The sequence below is a fragment of the Pseudophryne corroboree genome, chromosome 7, assembly GCF_028390025.1.
Source record: "Pseudophryne corroboree isolate aPseCor3 chromosome 7, aPseCor3.hap2, whole genome shotgun sequence".
Classification (NCBI taxonomy): Eukaryota; Metazoa; Chordata; class Amphibia; order Anura; family Myobatrachidae; genus Pseudophryne; species Pseudophryne corroboree.
This window is the reverse complement of record NC_086450.1, coordinates 52,198,249-52,212,604: the sequence shown is the minus strand read 5'-3', so window position 1 is coordinate 52,212,604 and position 14,356 is coordinate 52,198,249.

Below are 14,356 nucleotides of genomic sequence, written 5' to 3'. Positions count from 1 at the left end.
ATTTCTCGTAGTCCGTAGTGGATGCTGGGGACTCCGTAAGGACCATGGGGAATAGACGGGCTCCGCAGGAGACAGGGCACTTTAAGAAAGAATTTGGATACTGGTGTGCTCTGGCTCCTCCCTCTATGTCCCTTCTCCAGACCTCAGTTAGCGAAACTGTGCCTGGAAGAGCGGACAGTACAAGGAAAGGATTTTGGAATCCAGGGCAAGACTCATACTAGTCACACCAATCACACCGTATAACTTGTGATAAACTTACCCAGTTAACAGTATGAACAACAACGGAGCATCAGATCAACCCTGATGCAACCACAACATAACCCTTATTTAAGCAATAACTATATACAAGCATTGCAGAAGAAGTCCGCACTTGGGACGGGCGCCCAGCATCCACTACGGACTACGAGAAATAGATTTACCGGTAAGTAAAATCTTATTTTCTCTAACGTCCTAGTGGATGCTGGGGACTCCGTAAGGACCATGGGGATTATACCAAAGCTCCCAAACGGGCGGGAGAGTGCGGATGACTCTGCAGCACCGAATGAGCAAACACAAGGTCCTCCTCAGCCAGGGTATCAAACTCGTAAAACTTTACAAAAGTGTTTGAACCTGACCAAGTAGCTGCTCGGCAAAGCTGTAATGCCGAGACCCCTCGGGTAGCCGCCCAAGAAGAGCCCACCTTCCTTGTGGAGTGGGCTTTTACTGATTTTGGAGGCGGCAATCCAGCCGCAGAATGAGCCTGTTGAATCATGTTACAGATCCAGCGAGCAATAGTTTGCTTTGAAGCAGGAGCACCCAGCTTGTTGGATGCATACAGGATAAACAGCGACTCAGTTTTCCTGACTCTAGCCGTTCTGGCTACATAAACCTTCAAAGCCCTGACCACATCTAGTAACTCGGAATCCTCCAAATCACGAGTAGCCACAGGCACCACAATAGGTTGGTTCATATGAAAAGATGACACCACTTTTGTCAGAAATTGTGGACGGGTCCGCAATTCTGCCCTGTCCATATGGAAAACCAGATAGGGGCTTTTATGTGACAAAGCCGCTAATTCTGACACACGCCTAGCTGAAGCCAAGGCTAATAGCATGACCACCTTCCACGTGAGAAATTCTAACTCCACGGTTTTGAGTGGCTCAAACCAGTGTGACTTCAGGAAACTCAACACCACGTTAAGATCCCAAGGTGCCACTGGAGGCACAAAAGGGGGCTGAATATGCAGCACTCCCTTCACAACGTCTGAACTTCAGGAAGAGAAGCCAGTTCTTTTTGAAAGAAAATGGATAGGACCGAAATCTGGATCTTAATGGAACCCAATTTCAGGCCCAAAGTCACTCCCGACTGTAGGAAGTGAAGGAAATGGCCCAGCTGGAATTCCTCCGTAGGGGCATTCCTGGCCTCACACCAAGCAACATATTTTCGCCATATACGGTGATAATGTTGAGCAGTCACATCCTTCCTAGCCTCTATCAGCGTAGGAATGACCTCATCCGGAATGCCTTTTTCTGCTAGGATCCGGCGTTCAACCGCCATGCCGTCAAACGCAGCTGCGGTAAGTCTTGGAACAGACAGGGCCCCTGTTGCACAAGTCCTGTCTTAGAGGCAGAGGCCACGGGTCCTCTGTGAGCATTTCTTGCAGATCTGGATACCAAGTCCTTCTTGGCCAATCGCGGAACAAAGAGTATTGTTCTCACTCCTCTTTTCCTTATGATTCTCAGCACCTTGGGTATGAGAGGAAGAGGAGGAAATACATAGACCAACGGGAACACCCACGGTGTCACCAGTGCGCCACAGCTATCGCCTGAGGGCCTCTTGACCTGGCGCAATATCTCTGCAGCTTTTTGTTGAGGCGGGATGCCATCATGTCCACCTGTGGCAGTTCCCATGACTTGCAATCTGCATGAAGACTTCTTGATGAAGTCCCCACTCTCCCGGGTGGAGGTCGTGCCTGCTGAGGAAGTCTGCTTCCCAGTTGTCCACTCCCGGAATGAACACTGCTGACAGTGCGCTTACGTGATTCTCCGCCCAGCGAAGAATTCTGGTGGCTTCTACCATCGCCACCCTGCTCCTTGTGCCACCTTGGCGGTTTACATGAGCAACTGCGGTGATATTGTCTAACTGAATCAGAACCGGTTGGTCGCGAAGCAGGGTCTCCGCTTGACTTAGGGCGTTGTATATGGCCCCTAGTTCCAGGATATTGATGTGAAGGCAAGTCTCCTGCCTTGACCACAGCCCTTGGAAATTTCTTCCCTGTGTGACTGACCCCCACCCTCGGAGGCTTGCATCCGTGGTCACCAGGACCGAGTCCTGAATGCCGAATCTGCGACCTTCGAGAAGGTGAGCACTCTGCAGCCACCACAGGAGAGACACCCTGGCCCTGGGGGAAAGGGTGATTAACTGATGCATCTGAAGATGTGATCAGGACCACTTGTCCAGTAAGTCCCATTGGAAGGTCCTCGCATGGAACCTGCCGAAGGGAATGGCCTTGTATGATGCCACCCTCCTTCCCAGGACTCGAGTGCAGTGATGCACTGACACCTGTTTTGGTTTTAATAGATTCCTGACCAGCGTCACGAGCTCCTGAGCTCTCTCTATCGGGAGATAAACCCTTTTCTGGTCTGTGTCTAGGATCATGCCTAGGAGAGGCAGATGAGCTGTAGGAACCAGCTGCGACTTTGGAATATATAGAATCCAGCCGTGTTGCCGTTACACTTCCAGAGAAAGTGATACGCTGTTCAGCAACTGCTCTCTTGATCTCGCTTTTATGAGATCATCCAAGTACATGATAATAGTGACACCTTGCTTCCGCAGGAGCACCATCATTTCCGCCATTACCTTGGTGAATATTCTCAAGGCTGTGGAGAGACCAAGCGGCAACGTCTGAAATTGGTAATGACAATCCCGTACCGCAATTCTGAGGTACGCCTGATGAGGTGGATAAATGGGGACATGAAGGTATGCATCCTTTATGTCCCGAGCCACCATAAAATCTTCCCCTTTCAGGCTTGCAATGACCACTCTTAGCGATTCCATCTTGAACTTGAACCTTTTCAGGTATATGTTCAGGGATTTTAAATTCAATATGGGTCTGACCGAACCGTCTGGTTTCGGGACTACAACATGGTCGAATAATAACCCCCTCCTTGTTAAAGGAGGGGAACCTTGACCACCACCTGTTGAAGATACAATTTGTGAATTGCAGTTAACACTGTTTCCCTCTCGTGGGGGGAAGCCGGCAGGGCCGTCGGTGAGGGGGCATCTTCTCAAAGTCCAGCTTGTATCCTTGAGACACAATATCTATTGCCCAGGGATCTAACAGGGAGTGAACCCACTTGTGGCTGAACTTACGAAGGCGTGCCCCCACCGGGCCTAGCTCCGCCTGTGGAGCCCCAGCGACATGCGGTGGATTTTTGTAGAGGCCGGGGAGGACTTCTGTTCCTGGGAACTAGCTGTGTTGTGCAGCTTCTTTCCTCTGCCCCCGCCTCTGGCAAGAAAGGACGCACCTCGGACTTTCTTGTTTCTTTATTCGAACGGCTGCATTTGATAATGTCGTGCTTTCCTAGGCTGTGCAGGAATATAAGGCAAAATATCAGAATTACCAGCTATAGCTGTGGAGACCAGGTCCGAGAACCCTTCTCCACACAATCCTCAGCCTTCCATATGCCTCTTAAGTTGGCATCATCTGTCCATTGCATATTCTACAGGACACGTCAAGCAGAAATCGACATAGCTTTGACTCTAGGACCCAGTATACTCATGTCTCTTTGGGCATGTTTTATATATACATCTCTTAAGACAGCATCTTTAATATATATATATATATATCTCAATATATACATATATATATATATATATCTATCTATATACATACTAGGGTCTCAATCTTGCATGATAAGGTACCTGTCCACGCTGCCACAGCGCTATAAACCCATGGCGACACAATCGCTGGTCTGAGTAGTGTACCAGAATGTGCACGCTATCTGCAGGATCCCTGAGAATAGCGGTTACGTCAGGGCTACCTTTTGGGCAAACGTGACACCCTAGGGGAAGATTCCCATCATATCCCGGCCCTAGTGGGGAAAGGATACTGCCTGAGAATTCTTTGTAGGAAACTGCAGTCTCTTGTCTGGAGATTCCCGCTTTTTTTCCTCATGAGAGGAGGGAAATTTACCTCAGCTTTCTTCCCCTTAAACATGTGTACCCTTGTGTCAGGGACAGATGAGTCATCAGTGATATGCAAATCATCTTTTATTACAATAAACATATATTGAATACTTTTCTGCCATTTTGGCTGTAACTTTGCATTATCGTAGTCGACATTGGAGTCAAACTCCGTGTCGATATCAGTGTCTATTATTTTGGATAGTGAGCATTGAGAGACTCTAAAGGTCTCTGCGACATAGGGACAGACATGGGTAGATTCCCTGTCTGTTCTCTAATCTTTTGTGCAATAAATTCACCTTAGCACTTAATTACACATATCCAAACAGGTGTCGGCGTTGTCGACGGAGACACCCTCTCACACACATATTTGCTCCATCTCCTCCTTAGGGGAGCCTTTTACCTCAGACATGTCGACACACACGTACCGACACACCACACACTCAGGGAATGCTCATCTGAAGACAATTCCCCCATAAGGCCCTTTGGAGAGACAGGGAGAGAGTATGCCAGCACACACCCCAGCGCTATTAACCCAGGAATAACACAGTAACTTAATGTTAACCCATTAGCTGCTGTTTATATTGATTTTTGCGCCTAATTATGTGCCCCCCCCCTCTCTTTTTACCCTCTTCTACCGTGTAACTGCAGGGGAGAGACTGGGGAGCTTCCTCTCAGCGGTGCTGTGGAGAAAAAACATGGCGCTGGTGAGTGCTGAGGAAGAAGCCCCGCCCCCTCAACGGCGGGCTTCTGTCCCGCTTTCATGTACAATTTTGGCGGGGGCTCATACATATATACAGTGCCCAACTGTATATTATGCAAACTTTTGCCAAAGAGGTCTCTAATTGCTGCCCAGGGCGCCCCCTTCTGCGCCCTGCACCCTTACAGTGACCGGAGTATGTGGGTGTAGTGTGGGAGCAATGGCGCACAGCTGCAGTGCTGTGCGCTACCTCATATGAAGACTAGAGTCTTCTGCCGCCAATTTCGAAGTCTTCTTGCTTCTGTCACCGGCTTCTGTCTTCCGGCTCTGCGAGGGGGACGGCGGCGTGGCTCCGGGATCGGACGACCAAGGGTGCGATCCTGTGTACGATCCCTCTGGAGCTAATGGTGTCCAGTAGCCTAAGAAGCAGGACCTATCTTCAGTGAGTAGGGCTGCTTCTCTCCCCTCAGTCCCACGTAGCAGAGAGTCTGTTGCCAGCAGATCTCTCTGAAAATAAAAAACCTAACAAAATACTTTTTTATAGCAAGCTCAGGAGAGCTCACTAAGTAGCACCCAGCTCGTCTGGGCACAGATTCAAACTGAGGTCTGGAGGAGGGACATAGAGGGAGGAGCCAGAGCACACCAGTATCCAAATTCTTTCTTAAAGTGCCCTGTCTCCTGCAGAGCCCGTCTATTCCCCATGGTCCTTACGGAGTCCCCAGCATCCACTAGGACGTTAGAGAAAAAAAACAGGAGAATTTTACTAGAATCTCTCACTCTGATTCTCACACCCTATTACATTTCCCCCCCAAATGTTTGATTATGGAGACTGAATCTGATTGAAATGGACAAACACACTAATTGTAAGGGAGTCACATATGTTTGTCAATTTCGTGGGTGGTCTTCAGTATGCCGGCTCTAGGGATCCCGGCGCACAGTATACCGGCGCCGGCATACCGACACTTATTCTCCCTCGTGGGGGTCCAGGACCCCCCCCTGGAAAGAGAATAAAATAGCGTGGCGCGCGTATCGCGCCACCGTGCCCGCAGCGTGGCGAGCCCGCAAGGGGCTCATTTGCGCTCGCCACACTGTCGGTATGCCGGCGGTCTGGCTCCCAGCGCCGGTATGCTGGTCGCCGGGAGCCCGACCGCCGGCATACCATACTACACCCAATTTCGTATATGTATATTTAGATATAACGGATCATGATGGCAGAAAGTGTCTTTGGGAAGCGTAATAATTTTGCAAGACCCCCTTTCCCAAACCCTCATTATTCTGCGGCTCAGGGAGAAGAAGGCTTCTATGCAAAGATAGATAATACATTTAATTACAGCCGTTGACTACTTTAAAGACAAAAGTTCTGCCATCAAAAAAAAAAAAAAAAAGTGTCATCTAGATGTATCAATTTTGCAGCTTTGTGTGGCTTTAGTCCTTTTTGTTTGGTTTTCCATTCAGTTGCATCTTCGCTTGTTATGACTGGAATTTAACGGAGACAGTTTGCTTTGATGAGTTTTAATAATATAACAAACTATTACTAAAACCCTGTATTCCTTCTGCATCTCCTTCCGCAGCCTCATGAGTCATATTTCCATTCATATCACATAACTCCCAACACAATTTAATTCAGGGCACAATGCTCTGCCTCAATTCTTCACACTCAGAGAAAAAGTATCAAAGAAAACATTCCCCTTTGTGGAGCCTTTTAGTACTTAGTGGTTAAGAGCAAAATAGCAGTTTTAAGTGTGTATTTTGAGTTACATATATTTCAAAATGTGAGCAACTGAAATAAACAGGTTAGATGTAGCGGTAGCAATGATATGGCAATCATCATCATCATCAACTTGACAGAGAGGACCCTGCATAGCTCCTGTAGTAGCAAATATTAAGTGTAAGACTGAGGAGGAGAGTAAGCAAAGCTTGTTGAGTAATAATGAGGAGAGAGATAAAGTAGCAACCAATCAGCACGTGTCGTTTTAAAGGCCGAGTTTAAAAAATAACAGGATCTGATTGGTTGGTACTTTAACTCTCTACAAGGTTTGATAAATTTCCCCCTATGTCTTGGAATGCAGAAGCCGGAAGGGGAGATATGTATAGGAGGAGGACGGAGCTGCAACGCTCAAGCAAGGCTAGGTATTGATAAATGAGATAAATGATAGATGTGGAAACGTATAATGTACAGTTTAAACCTCCCATAACCATTTCCAGTAAGGGAGTCAGTTTTTCTTTGCCTGTGGCATTTTTGTGTTTTTCAAGTCCCCCATTGAGTGAAGTCAATCTAGGAATGCTCTTCCCTGCTAAAATGCAATTGGGAGGTGCAAAATGCATGCAATTAAGTATTGCAAAGTAAAATTGCTGAGAACGCTCCATCAAAACACTGCGCCTACACATGTACCATTACTATACTTTTCAGTAATCTTGACTCGAAAGATGAAAGCGATTTTGCCCTCCCCCTCATCCTCTTCCCCTGAAGTATATACTTACCTTGTGAAGACAGGTGGGTCCCTACTCCTCTTTGACACCATCTTCCCAGTTACATCTTCGGGAAAACCGCGCCTAAAGCAAAACTATGACGCCGTGCCAGAGACTTTGGGGGTCATTCCGAGTTGATCGCTCGCTAGCTAGTTTTAGCAGCCGTGCAAACGCTATGCCACCGCCCACTGGGAGTGTATTTTAGCTTAGCAGAAGTGCTAACGCATGTGCAGCCGAGCTCTGCAAAAACAGTTTGTGCAGTTTCTGAGTAGCTCTGAACCTACTCAGCGCTTGCGATCACTTCCGCCTATTCATGTCCGGATTTGTCGTCACACACCCGCCCAGCCACGCCTGTGTTTTTTCAGACACGCCTGCGTCTTTACAAACACTCCCTGAAAACGGTCAGTTGACACCCAGAAACGCCCCTTCCTGTCAATCTTCTTGCGGCCGTCAGTGCGACTGAAAACTTTGCTAGACCCTGTGCAAAACAACAAATGCCTTTGTACCCGTACGTCGCGTGTGCGCATTGCGGTGCATAAGCATGCGCAGAAATGCCGATTTTTAGCCTGATCGCTGCGCTGCGAACAGCGGCAGCTAGCGATCAACTCGGAATGACCCCCTCTGTTCTCTAGTGCACATCTGCCATCCTCCCAACTATCACTGGGAAGATGGTTCCACTGTGGATCGCGTTGCAGAATGCCACCCTACCGGTCCAGCCCGCCACTGGGCGAGGAGGGGGAGTAGAGAAGGGATGGAGGGGGAGGACCCTCCCTCTTCTCCATCGGCCCGACCGCCTCATGCTGCCTCTCCCTGCCGGGTAGGACACTACCTTGGCCAGCGGCGCGGCGCCCCCCCCCCCTCCCCCACTCGCACCCCCCTCGTTATACCACCGCTGGTCAAATTTCGGGGGGAAAAGCCGCAAATATAGGTTGATTAATGGGCACCTAATTCCCTACAGCCCTTGCGCAGCTTTCGGATAGGCATCTTATAGATTGTTTGCCCCATATACTGTAGAATTTTTATATATTTTTTTTGTTTACAAATGCTCTTTATTGAAGCTTCATTTGTGCCATAAAGTAAACAATACAGCAAAATAATATAATGTCAAATTGTAACAGGATGGACAATGCCAATTAAATGCACACACCGAACAGAGTGTCATTGCAGGGAATATTCATGTACAATAAATAAAATATAAACAAGAAATAATGTCTCCGGAGATAATCATAATGTACTCAGAGCATAGAAACATTTGTGTGATGTATTTTATTTATTGTAGACTGTTATATTTGTATCTCCTAAATATTTAACCACTACAACAGTTTTTATTGGTGCTGAATGCTCTATGGGGAAGTTTCTTTATAGATACATGTATCCAAATTAATATATTGAAATATCCATTTAATTATTTATCCAAACTGCACATACCATTGCACTTTTTGTGTAACTCTAGGTGCACATGCGCAAATCAAGGCGGACAACTCCACCAAAGAGGATATTTGTTCCACAGTGAGCTGATAGGGCTGCGTTCTTGTCTGCAATCAGGGAGACACTAAATGAAAATACAATAGACATCAGAATCCATTTCAGTCTTGAACAAGGTACTCCACATACAGCATCAAAGGATCTGTAGACACCTCTTGCATATCTGAATGCCTGTGTTCATGAATAAATCAGGAGAAAAGCATTAAATGGAAGTATAATGCACTGGGGGCCAAGCTTTTCAAACAGAATTCTTCTGTCCAGCTGTGGCGCCTTCACTGTCTTTATAGACTCAGGTCTTTACATCATAGGGTGCAGGCGCAGATGGGATCGGCGTGAGGCCATGTCCCCTTGCAGAGACGCAAGGCGGTGTGGCCTCATGGTGTGCAGCGACTAACCTCACCTGGAGGCAGGGCTGAGATCAGGCAGAAGATGGAGGCAGGGTCTAAAAGCTGGAGGCGGAACTTAAGTTGGTGCAAAATTAGCAAACAGGCTAGCACGGGTGCAGCCCCTAGAAGCCAGAGAGGTCTGCCGTAATAGCAGAGAAGTGGCTTCCCGTGAGAAGCGCTCTCTCTATCGCAGTCCAGTCTGGCAATCCCAGGGGGGAGAAAACACCTCCATCTGGGACTGTCTGTCTGGCAAGAAGTGCTTCCAATGGGAAGTCACTGCCACCACGAGGCCGTTCCTGCAGGAGGCATATTTTACTGGGGGGTAGGAGGTGCAGTCCTGCAGCTCTTCTGTGAAATTCGCCACTGATACGGCCTGTCTCACATGTGCCACCTGTATGAATCAGAAGGCTGAAAGAAGATTGCCAAGACACCATACACGGTAAATGGGAAACATTTCTTAGCTAAATCCTGAAAAAACAAATCTGTTTTTAGGATAGAAAACACTGTGATTCAAAGCATCTCAGTGCTGATGCATGGCTGTGTTAGTATCTAGAGACCGTTTTGCAGCTTCAGGCTCTGAATGACTTAAAAGTCACCGAGGGGATAATAAATTCTAGGTTGTTCAAGCAAATTTAAACGTTTAACTGATTGTGGCTACAGCAAGATAATTCCAAACAGTATACATCTCAACAGAATGGCAGCAAATACAAAAAAAGAAAAATTGCAAATTTAGAAACGACCAAATTATTGACCTACAATTGACAATTATTGGGTTCCTACAAGACGGCTAGATAAGTGGGGTGTGGTTCATCAAATCGACAGTATCTAGGTCGACAATGTTTAGGTCGACAGTCACTAGGTCGACATGGATGAAAGGTCGACATGTGCTAGGTCGACAAGTCTAAAGGTCGACATGAGGTTTACATTTTTTTGGGTGTCGTTTTCTTCGTAGTGACCGGGAACCCCAATTAGTGCACCGCGTTCGCTCACCATGCTTCGGGCATGGTGCCTTCGATTCGCTCGACACAGATTACCGTTCCAATCGTAGTCCACGTGGATCGTTAAGTATGAAAAAATTAAAAAAAAGAATTAAAAACAAAAACAAAAAAAAAAAACTCATGTCAACCTTTAGACCTGTCGACCTAGCACATGTCGACCTAGAAACCCTGTCGACCTTCCATCCACGTCGACCTAGTGACTGTCGACCTATAGTGGTCGACCTAAACATTGTCGACCTAGTCAGTGTCGACTTTCAGACCGGATCCCAGATAAGTGTTTACTACTTCAGCCTTTTTAGCAAAAGGTGATAGAAACAGCTAGCATTATATACTGCTCAAAAAAATAAAGGGAACACTAAAATAACACATCCTAGATCTGAATGAATGAAATATTCTTATTAAATACTTTGTTCTTTACATAGGGGTATATGCAATTGCGGTCGAATTCCCGAAATTGTCGAATTTCGGGATTTTTTCGCCAAAAAAAATAAATTCGTCAATGCAATTCAGTGCTTTCCGTCAAAAAAACGGACTTTCAAAATTCGACTTTTTGAAATTCGACTTTTGTCAAATTCGACTTTTCTGCAATGATACAAGTGCTGCAATTCGACCAAAGTGTATTCAATTCAAGTTTGGAAATTCGACAACAGTGCTTTTAGACAGTAAATTCGTCATTTTCAATCCGCCACACTTTGGAGGGTGAAACCAATAAAAAAAATTTAAAACATGTTTTTTTTAGTGGTTTTTTTTTTGGGAATAGCATATCTATTTTTGTTAAAAGGGATTAGGTACTTGGTTTGTCTTTTTTAGTTGCACAAGTATTTTTTTATATATTTTTAAAAATATATATATATATTTTTTTTATAGCTGGAACGGTAAAATCAAGGGAAAAAATGGCGTGGGGTCCCCTCTCCAAAGCATAACCAGCCTCGGGCTCTTCGAGCTGATCCTGGTTCTAAAAATGCGGGGAAAATATTGACAGAGGATCCCCCGTATTTTTAAAACCAGCACCGGGCTCTGCGCCTGATGCTGGTGCAAAAAATACGGGGGACAAAACGAGTAGGGGTCCCCCGTATTTTTTGCACCAGCATCGGGCTCCACTAGCTGGACAGATAATGCCACAGCCGGGGGTCACTTTTATACAGTGCCCTGCGGCCGTGGCATTAAATATCCAACTAGTCACCCCTGGCCGGGATACCCTGGGGGAGTGGGGACCCCTTCAATCAAGGGGTCCCCCCCCCAGCCACCCAAGGGCCAGGGGTGAAGCCCGAGGCTGTCCCCCCCATCCAAGGGCTGCGGATGGGAGGCTGATAGCCTTGAGAAAAATGTCTGAATATTGTTTTTTCCAGTAGTACTACAAGTCCCAGCAAGCCTCCCCCGCAAGCTGGTACTTGGAGAACCACAAGTACCAGCATGCGGGAGAAAAACGGGCCCGCTGGTACCTGTAGTACTACTGGGGAAAAAATACCCAAATAAAAACAGGACACATACACCGTGACAAGTACAACTTTATTACATACTGCCGACACACACATACTTACCTATGTTGACACGAAGCAGTCGGTCCTCTTCTCCAAGTAGAATCCACGGATACCTGAAAATAAAAATAAGAATTTACTTACCGATAATTCTATTTCTCGGAGTCCGTAGTGGATGCTGGGGTTCCTGAAAGGACCATGGGGAATAGCGGCTCCGCAGGAGACAGGGCACAAAAAGTAAAGCTTTAGGATCAGGTGGTGTGCACTGGCTCCTCCCCCTATGACCCTCCTCCAAGCCTCAGTTAGGTACTGTGCCCGGACGAGCGTACACAATAAGGAAGGATTTATGAATCCCGGGTAAGACTCATACCAGCCACACCAATCACACTGTACAACCTGTGATCTGAACCCAGTTAACAGTATGATAACAGCGGAGCCTCTGAAAAGATGGCTCACAACAATAATAACCCGATTTTTGTAACTATGTACAAGTAATGCAGATAATCCGCACTTGGGATGGGCGCCCAGCATCCACTACGGACTCCGAGAAATAGAATTATCGGTAAGTAAATTCTTATTTTCTCTATCGTCCTAGTGGATGCTGGGGTTCCTGAAAGGACCATGGGGATAATACCAAAGCTCCCAAACGGGCGGGAGAGTGCGGATGACTCTGCAGCACCGAATGAGAGAACTCCAGGTCCTCCTTAGCCAGGGTATCAAATTTGTAGGATTTTACAAACGTGTTTGCCCCTGACTAAATAGCCGCTCGGCAAAGTTGTAAAGCCGAGACCCCTCGGGCAGCCGCCCAAGATGAGCCCACCTTCCTTGTGGAATGGGCATTTACATATTTTGGCTGTGGCAGGCCTGCCACAGAATGTGCAAGCTGAATTGTATTACACATCCAACTAGCAAAAGTCTGCTTAAAAGCAAGAGCACCCAGTTTGTTGGGTGCATACAGGATAACAGCAAGTCAGTTTTCCTGACTCCAGCCGTCCTGGAACCTATATTTTCAGGGCCCTGACCACATCTAGCAACTTGGAGTCCTCCAAGTCCCTAGTAGGCGCAAGACACCACAATAAGCTGGTTCAGGTGAAACACTGACACCACCTTAGGGAGAGAACTGGGGACGAGTCCGCAGCTCTGCCCTGTCCGAACGGACAAACAGATATGGGCTTTTTTGAGAAAAAAACCACCAATTTGACACTCGCCTGGTCCAGGCCAGGTCCAAGAGCATGTTCACTTTTCATGTGAGATGCTTCAAATCCACAGATTTGACTGGTTTTAAACCAATGTGTTTTGAGGAATCCCAGAACTACGTTGAGATCCCACAGTGCCACTGGAGGCACAAAAGGGGGTTGTATATGCAATACTCCCTTGACAAACTTCTGGACTTCAGGAACTGAAGCCACTTCTTTCTGGAAGAAAAATCGACATGGCCGAAATTTGAACCTTAATGGACCCCAATTTGAGGTCCATAGACACTCCTGTTTGCAAGAAATGCAGGAATCGACCGAGTTGAAATTTCTTCGTGGGGCCTTCCTGGCCTCACACCACGCAACATATTTTCGCCACATGTGGTGATAATGTTGTGCGGTCACCTCCTTTCTGGCTTTGACCAGGGTAGGAATGACCTCTTCCTGAATGCCTTTTCCCTTAGGATCCGGCGTTCCACCGCCATGCCGTCAAACGCAGCTGCGGTAAGTCTTGGAACAGACATGGTACTTGCTGAAACAAGTCCCTTCTTAGCGGCAGAGGCCATAAGTCCTCTGTGAGCATCTCTTGAAGTTCCGGGTACCAAGTCCTTCTTGGCCAATCCGGAGCCATGAGTATAGTTCTTACTCCTCTACGTCTTATAATTCTCAGTACCTTAGGTATGAAAAGCAGAGGATGGAACACATACACCGACTGGTACACCCACGGTGTTACCAGAACGTCCACAGCTATTGCCTGAGGGTCTCTTAACCTGGCGCAATACCTGTCCCGTTTTTTGTTCAGACGGGACGCCATCATGTCCACCTTTGGTAATTCCCAACGGTTTACAATTATGTGGAAAACTTCCGCCGGTCAGCGGCTGACCGCGGGTAACCCCCCCCCCCCCCCCGCTGACGGCAAAGTTCCCACCATTGAATATAATGGAGAGGCTTTGCGATGCGCTGTCACAGCACAGACAGCACACAGCCAATCAGGTGAGCGCCACGTAGTAGCGCTTCCTGATTGGCTGAAGGGACCTCAGTGACAGGAGTCACGTGGGGTCCCGGCACATTCGGGGAAAGGGGTCTCATGTGTCAATATGGGACCCCTTTCAGTCCGCAGGATCGGGTCATTGCGTTGTTTTTTTTTGCCAAGTACCTGGATTATTTTCTGGACGTGGATGTATCTCTGGACGCTGGAAGGTGAGTATAATTATCTTTTATTTTCAGGTATTCGTGGATTCTACTTGGAGAAGAGGACCGACTGCTTCGTGTCAACATAGGTAAGTATGTGTGTGTCGGCAGTATGTAATAAAGTTGTACTTGTCACGGTGTGTGTCCTGTTTTTATTTGGGTATTTTTTCCCCAGTAGTACTACAGGTACCAGCGGGCCCGTTTTTCTCCCGCATGCTGGTACTTGTGGTTCTCCAAGTACCAGCTTGCGGGGGAGGCTTGCTGGGACTTGTAGTACTACTGGAAAAAACAA